Genomic DNA, 7138 nt, shown 5'->3' with positions numbered 1-7138 from the left:
TATATTTTGTTACATTCTTGTTAAATCCTACTACAACATTGTTATGAGTATTTTGTGTGGTGATCCCTGTCTGACTGTTTTTTCTTCCTTTTTTTTCCACTTCTTTTTTCACGAAAAACTGTATTACTTTCATCACAAGACTGGTAGAAAGGTTTGTTTCTTCCTCTTCGGATATTTTAATGATCAGGAAGTCATTAGTTTAATCGCTCCTTTCGCATCTACATTTTCTTCCTCTTGTTATCACGTCTCAATCATTTATACTCTCGTAACGAATTGTAGTCCTAAGAAAAAAAAAAAAAAAAGAAAACGTGACCAAGCCTGGAAGTGCGCCTCGGTGTGTTTTAGTAAAGAAATACCCTGTAAATCCTTGTTGCTCCTAATTCCTTCGTCCTGCAAGTCACCAGCCCCGGGATTGCGGAGAGCATGTAGCGGGTTGAAAACAAGATTGATGAAGTTTTATTTAAACTTTATTCCATTGTGAATATCTAGCGCATATTATTCAAGTTTGTCGGTGCCATTTATTCAGATAATTTACTCCACGAATCCATAGAGTTGATCAAAAATATTTTTGTTTCAAGCTTTCAAACGACCAAGTTCACAGTATTTGTCACAGCATCTTTCTCATTTTTCAATTTTCTATTCAATACCAAGGTATCGGTTACTTTTTTTTTTTTTATATAACAGGTGATTTTGGTCGTTTTCAAAATACATTTAAAATTATTTCTGGACAGATATGTGATCATTTGAGTAAACGGCCCTTCATAGTACACACTTTGTTTTTTATTAACATTGATCAATTATGTATAATTATTATAAGAATAAGTTGGTATATTTTAGTGTTTGAATACTCTCTGAACTCTTAAAGTCCTAGTAATACCAATGTTTTAGACTTTTGTTTCTTCCGTCAACAGTTTAAAAATTCGAACCTGACAAAAGCTGTAAAAAATGGTGTTATTAATTCGTTTTTGCATTATTAGTTTATTCTATTATTTCAATATTAGTAAATTCATGCTTACACCACTTCAAGTTTACCTTCGATATACGTTAGCTCAACTATGAGTTTTAAGAGTATTCAAGTTACTCTCATACACACGTTACGGATAATATGTAGATCAAAGTTTTACGTTTTATAATAATTATATTGTCTAGGATTGATAATTATTTATCGTATTATATTTAGATGTATATGTATGTAGTTGTATTGTATACTATATACATAGATATATACATACAAACATACATATACCTATATATATAAAATATGTGTAACAAGTTTTGGTTTGTTAAGTATGAATGAGAAAGTATGTGATTACTATCATATATAAAGAATGATATGCTCTCAACAAGAATATCAGGACTGATTCATTCTACTCTCAAATCTACGTACCTGTTACCAAATATTCACTATCATTTTTTCTTAAAATTTTTTCCCTGACAAGTAGAAGCAACTATGCAATATCCCAAAACATTTTTTATATTATTTGAATTAGATTAACCAATTGATCTACGGCCATGATTTGAATTTTTTTTACTGATACTTCCAACTTTAGAACTGGTAGCATGATCGTGAATTGGAAATGAAATTTGTACACTTACGTAATATGGCGGTAAATACCATTGCATTAAATTATAATAATTTGTACAGATATTAATGCAATGCTTTTTTGTCTTCAAATTTTAATTTTCAAGAATTTTTTATAATTCCTCCAATTTTTGAGTCACGATTACGACTGTTTTAAGTTTGCTTTTCCGATCCTGGGTGTTGGAAAAATCGTTAGAATTAGTTAAGCGGTATGTTACGACTTGGAACAGAACTTCAACACTTGTTACAGAACAAGAAGCGGGGCACTTGCGGGTGATTGTAAAAAGCTGTAGTAAGCCTTCCAATGTTCCCCGATAATCGCCTAGTCGCTTTTAGACAATTTATACTTGGGTATGAAAAGAATGAGCTTTACGGAGGTATCGTGCTTTTGGTATAAGTGAAGCGGGCACGCGCTAAGCTCGAGATGAAACTGAATCAACGCTGTAACTAAACTGGCTTCACTGTAGGCGTGCGTTTAAGAAGATTATCTCTAGCACACCCAGGGTTACGTTTTCTTTTCCTCTGTTCTTTGCGATCCTTCTGACATGCGGTTAGGAATACCCTCTTTGGGAAAACCTACCCTCTCTGAGAACACCTACCCTTTTTCCCGAGCGAGTTGGGCGCCCGTGATTCGAAATTTGAAAGTAGAGAAACGCTCCTCTCCGATAGCGCCGACGCATGCGCAGAGGACAACGTCGCCCTGTTGATACAGGTGTTCTCGAATGATCAGTTATCAATGGAACCGAGGCTGCAGAGGGGAATGAAAATTGAAAATACAGCAAGTGGCGGCGGTTGTACGTTATAACGCTGTGAGCGTGGGGGCGTGGATCGGCCATCCTCGCCGCCCACACCGCACGAAAGGTTTATCCTACGGTGGCAGAGAAGTAACGTCAAGTCATAATTATTGTTATCACGCTCTTCTTTATCAATGGTCGGTGTGTAAAACGGAAACGTACGGCGGCTGTACTAACGTGCCGACAAAGATAAACGCGAGAAGTGTAATCACTAAAATAAAACCATAGACGAAACTACAAAAGCCCCTCTTCTTGGTTAACAACGGTTATAACTTCAATGATAATCAACGATAACCGCGGTACGCGTCAAAGACGCGTCCGCACGCCCACGCGCCTCTTTATTGCAAAAGGAAACGGCGCGGTTCTTTTTTCTCCACGTATAATATCTTCAATCTCTCATATTCGCGACCCGACGCACATCTCGTTATTCTTTCTATGCCGTATAAGCTCTTTCGGTTAAATACTTGAAACGAGCGTTTTTCGAATTTCTTTTTCCTTTTCGAAATTACCGTTTTGAAGTTAGTATCGTAATAAAACACAACATACTTTGAAATCTTCGTTCCTTCAAAGTCATTGTAAAAATACAAAAATACTTAGTCACTTTTCCCCCTAATATTTCGTTACGATAATGTTACTAACTTCAATCTCGTTCGAAATCCGCGCCAGAGTTGATCCTCTTTCTTCTGTTTCTTCCGTCTTTTTTTTTTCATCCAATTTATCGAACTCGACTATCGATCGATAATCATATTCGAAACGTGAAAAATTGCACACGTTTGAAAATCGTGGGTGGTCCTTTCGTATCGTCTCGCGATCAGCGTATACCTTCACTCAACAAAGCCGACGTTTCCACGCCCTCTTGTTATTCTGGCTGTGTGCAGCAACAGATCGAGGATGGAGTTGGTGAACTGCAGACTTCCTGTTAAAGCGGTGCATATTGTTCAAACACGAGAAAAGGACGCCACCGTTTCTCGGGCATTGGTGGTTGGTAGTGGTGGTGATCGCGCGATGTTCATATGTTTGTGTTCACGTGAAATGCCAGAGCCTGTGTAACGCGTAGAATCTCATCAGCCGTTGTCCAACTTTAACAAATTTTAAAATATACCTACGGACATGTGCCTACAAGAGATACGCGGTATCGGTATGTATCCACGTCTGTCTGTAAACCACGAATAGGTTGAGTAAGTGTATATACACAAAACACTTCGCGGAATGACACAATATAATGAACGACGGAAGAAGTGGCAGGGGGGGGGGTTATATACACATGTATAGAGAACATATTTTGCCCCCGTGAGATCCTTTACGCTTCCAGGCATTTCAAATTCTCTAAACATACAGAAGAAGCTAGAAAACTTATCTATCTCGAGAGAGTCGTTAGGTTATACGGTTGCTTCCAGTTGGCGTCGATTATATATCTAGGGTGTTTTAGAAAAGAATAATTTGCGATTTTCCATCATGGCAACCCCTAAAAAGTTTGTTCAGGTTAAAAGATGGGGTTCTGTGAAAAGATGTGCGTTCTACGTTATGTGGAATATGGCGCTCGGTTGATTTTTCACTTTTACACAATAAAAGATTTCTAACAAACTCGCATCGATCGTAGTGTCAATGCAGGTGACAAAGTAGACTTGTAATATCAAGTCTCCAGTTGATGTTTGAGAGGCGTATATGACGACTTTTTCATTATTGTTTCAATCTCGTGAAATAGTTATAATTCAATACCTACTTTTACTTTAGGCGAATAAGATTCCCGGATGATTTGGGTTGAATGCGAATGTCAGGAAAGAAATAATAATTGAAGTGCTGCGACGCGTTTCTTTACAAATTGAAAAAATTGTTGAAGAAAGTGAAAAGTCAAACGAGCCCGATCTTTCACATAACGAATAACGCTCATCTTTTCGCAGAATCTTTCTCTTAATCTAAATAAACTTTTTTGCGAGCGTTACGGTGGAAAATTTTGAATTTTTTTTTCCCGAAATACCCTAACATATACCTAAATCGAATATAAAAAATTGTAGATTTCTTACTGAAAATATAAAAATTTTTATGAGAAACGATGAACAACTGTACGAAATATTCCAATTTTCGTATAGATTCGTAAAAAATGGTAGAAATTATTTTCACTAGAACCAGCCGCTATTTCATCATATTTTATGAATGGACTCGAGAGTGATTCGTAAACGTTTTTATCGCTTTCTACGTCGCGTTGAAACGTAAATTATATTACGTACACACATACATACATACACGGTTATCTGAGGCTACAAGTTGACAATGGTAAACCCTGCGTAGCGCATAGATATGTAATTATTGATAATTGCGCGACAATATTTTTCTTTACAAAGGTTAAGCGCAGTTCCCCGTAATCAGTGTGACTTCCGAAAACGTGATTTCAAACGCCTTAAACATCCGTTAATTGTCTTAAAAGCCTGTCGCCGATTTTCCGTAACATTCTCATTGTTCCCGCATTGTATCGCGTTTGCATATACCTAGGTATACAATAACCGACCGTAAGTGGCTACTTTTCTTTATTTACTTTCCTGCCTATCCTGAAATAACACCGGAGTCCTGCAACGTCTCCGGGCTTTTGCCTGGTCCTAGAACCAGTCATAACTCATCTACCAGATTATTCGTTTGTTTAACAATTCACAATCTGAGGTTTAGCAAGGGTTTGGCGTAAACCATATGGCTCTTATCCTCGTAGAAAACTGGTAGCCCATGCGACGTCTCTGTTAATTCTTGTGCATATACTTAAGCTATCCTCTTGACTGTACAAGGTACCGTGTTCAACGCTGCAATTGACATGCAGACTTCTGCAGTGGCAGCTCTCGACCTTTTTGTTGTATACAAGCATCCTCTGCTTTGTAATAAAGGAAATTAACCATCCACGGTATTACCTCCGAATAGTTCCGCTGTATTGGTGTAAGCCGTCATGTAACGTTTTTTTTTTACGTATTTTGCAAAAGATTTTGTTACTCGTTGGAAAACCTGGAAATGTCTGGGGATTTTTAATTTGTACTTGGGAAAGAGTTGATATGTCAATTTTCTATCGTGGGAATTAGAGATGATTATTTTTTACGTAAAATGTCACCGAGGAAACAAACTGGCTTAAACTGACGTTTTTTTGTACCCACGTTACATTTTTCTTCAATTCTAATTGAATTTTAAACAAATATAGAGTTAATGAGCTATGGACGATTTAGGTTTTAGTAACTTGTACCTGAACTTGGACAATGTTAGGGAAAGCTCGGTCTTAGGTCCTGAAATATCATTCCACATTTTATACTGACTAACAATCAATTGAAAACTCAAGAATCACGTTCCCATAAATTCGTACGATTCATAAGTTGGGGAAAAAATTTAATTACCAATTGTTATTTATTTCTGTATAGTTTTTCATTTCCGCGAATTTCAAATGACTTTCTTCAATCTTCTTACACCTCATCATTTTTTATATTAACATGTAACGAAGCGGTTGGACGTTGATAATTGTTTTATAAACCGTCAACGGTACTTGAGGTTTGGTTCTGCGATTTTCGAGCCATGGCTGCAGCGGATATTAGGTATATATATACTGATGACGAACAAGAGCTTTTCTCCTTCTTCTTCTTGAAGAGTTTATTTATTTATCTAGAATATGTTACACAAGTATTCCGACAGATGCTACATGAGTTGTATCCGCGCCTCTGAGAGTTTCGTTAATTATTGTATAAACATAGGGAAAACAAGTCGGAAGAATAGTTATTTCGCGATACTTTTTATCCCCATGAGAAGCGAAGAGTCGATTCTGTCCGTTAGATGATCGCGAAAACTGCCGAGTGAATAATCTAAAACCGACAGTAATTGGCAGCCGAATGAAAAAGCGTTGAAATAAAGATTAGAAAGAGAAAAAAATATATATATATATTTTAACCGCGAAAAACATAATCGTTTGTTTATGAAAAAGTAACTAGGATATATTTCTCGGCAAAACATTGAAAATCTATTAATTTCCAGTACAAACAAAAAGTTCAAATTAAACGGTACGGAAAAATTTTTAATGCCCGTAATTTCCATGAAAAAAAAAAAAAAAATTCCACAAATATGTATACGAGTTTTAAAATTGCAATTCCGTTTTGTTTCCGAGGTTTTAATTTTCAGGGTCAGTGGGGCAAATTAGCAGGTTACAAGTTTGGCAGGATGGGTAAAAAGGGTGTCCGTAAAGCGTTGGGAGAGGGTCTATGGCGCCAAGTCCTAGGCAAAGGTACTTGGGGTGGAGGGCAAACGCCTTTTATACCTATACACGTTTCTCCGTTTATGGATTTATAATGGACTACCTTGGGGCTAATGGTTAGACCTGAGCATGCAGCAGCAACAGCAGCAGTCGTAGCAGCCACGCGTACAATAATGAAGTATTATGGGTATCGCTTACAGTTAATCCACAGGTCCGAAATCCCACAAAATCCACAACGATGGGTTTGCAGTTTTACCTTTGTACCGCACAACAGGCACGAAACTACCTTATTTTTATTATTATTTATACTTTTATAGTATATTATTAAATTTAAAATTAAAGTTAAATATGTCCCGAGGATGACTTTGATCATAGTTGAAACGTTGACGGGAAAAATTTGTTGCTAATAAAATACCTACGTTTCCAACATCCGCCGCAACGATTGTACTGCAAGGTCGAGATCATTTTCAAAAACAAAAAAAAAGAAAAAAAAAAAAGAGCACCTTATACTTGTGCGTAGTGCACAGTTTTACGAAACAGCGAGGAATTCGA

This window comes from Neodiprion lecontei, chromosome 5 (genome assembly GCF_021901455.1).
Source record: "Neodiprion lecontei isolate iyNeoLeco1 chromosome 5, iyNeoLeco1.1, whole genome shotgun sequence".
NCBI lineage: Eukaryota > Metazoa > Arthropoda > Insecta > Hymenoptera > Diprionidae > Neodiprion > Neodiprion lecontei.
This window is presented reverse-complemented; position numbering follows the sequence as displayed.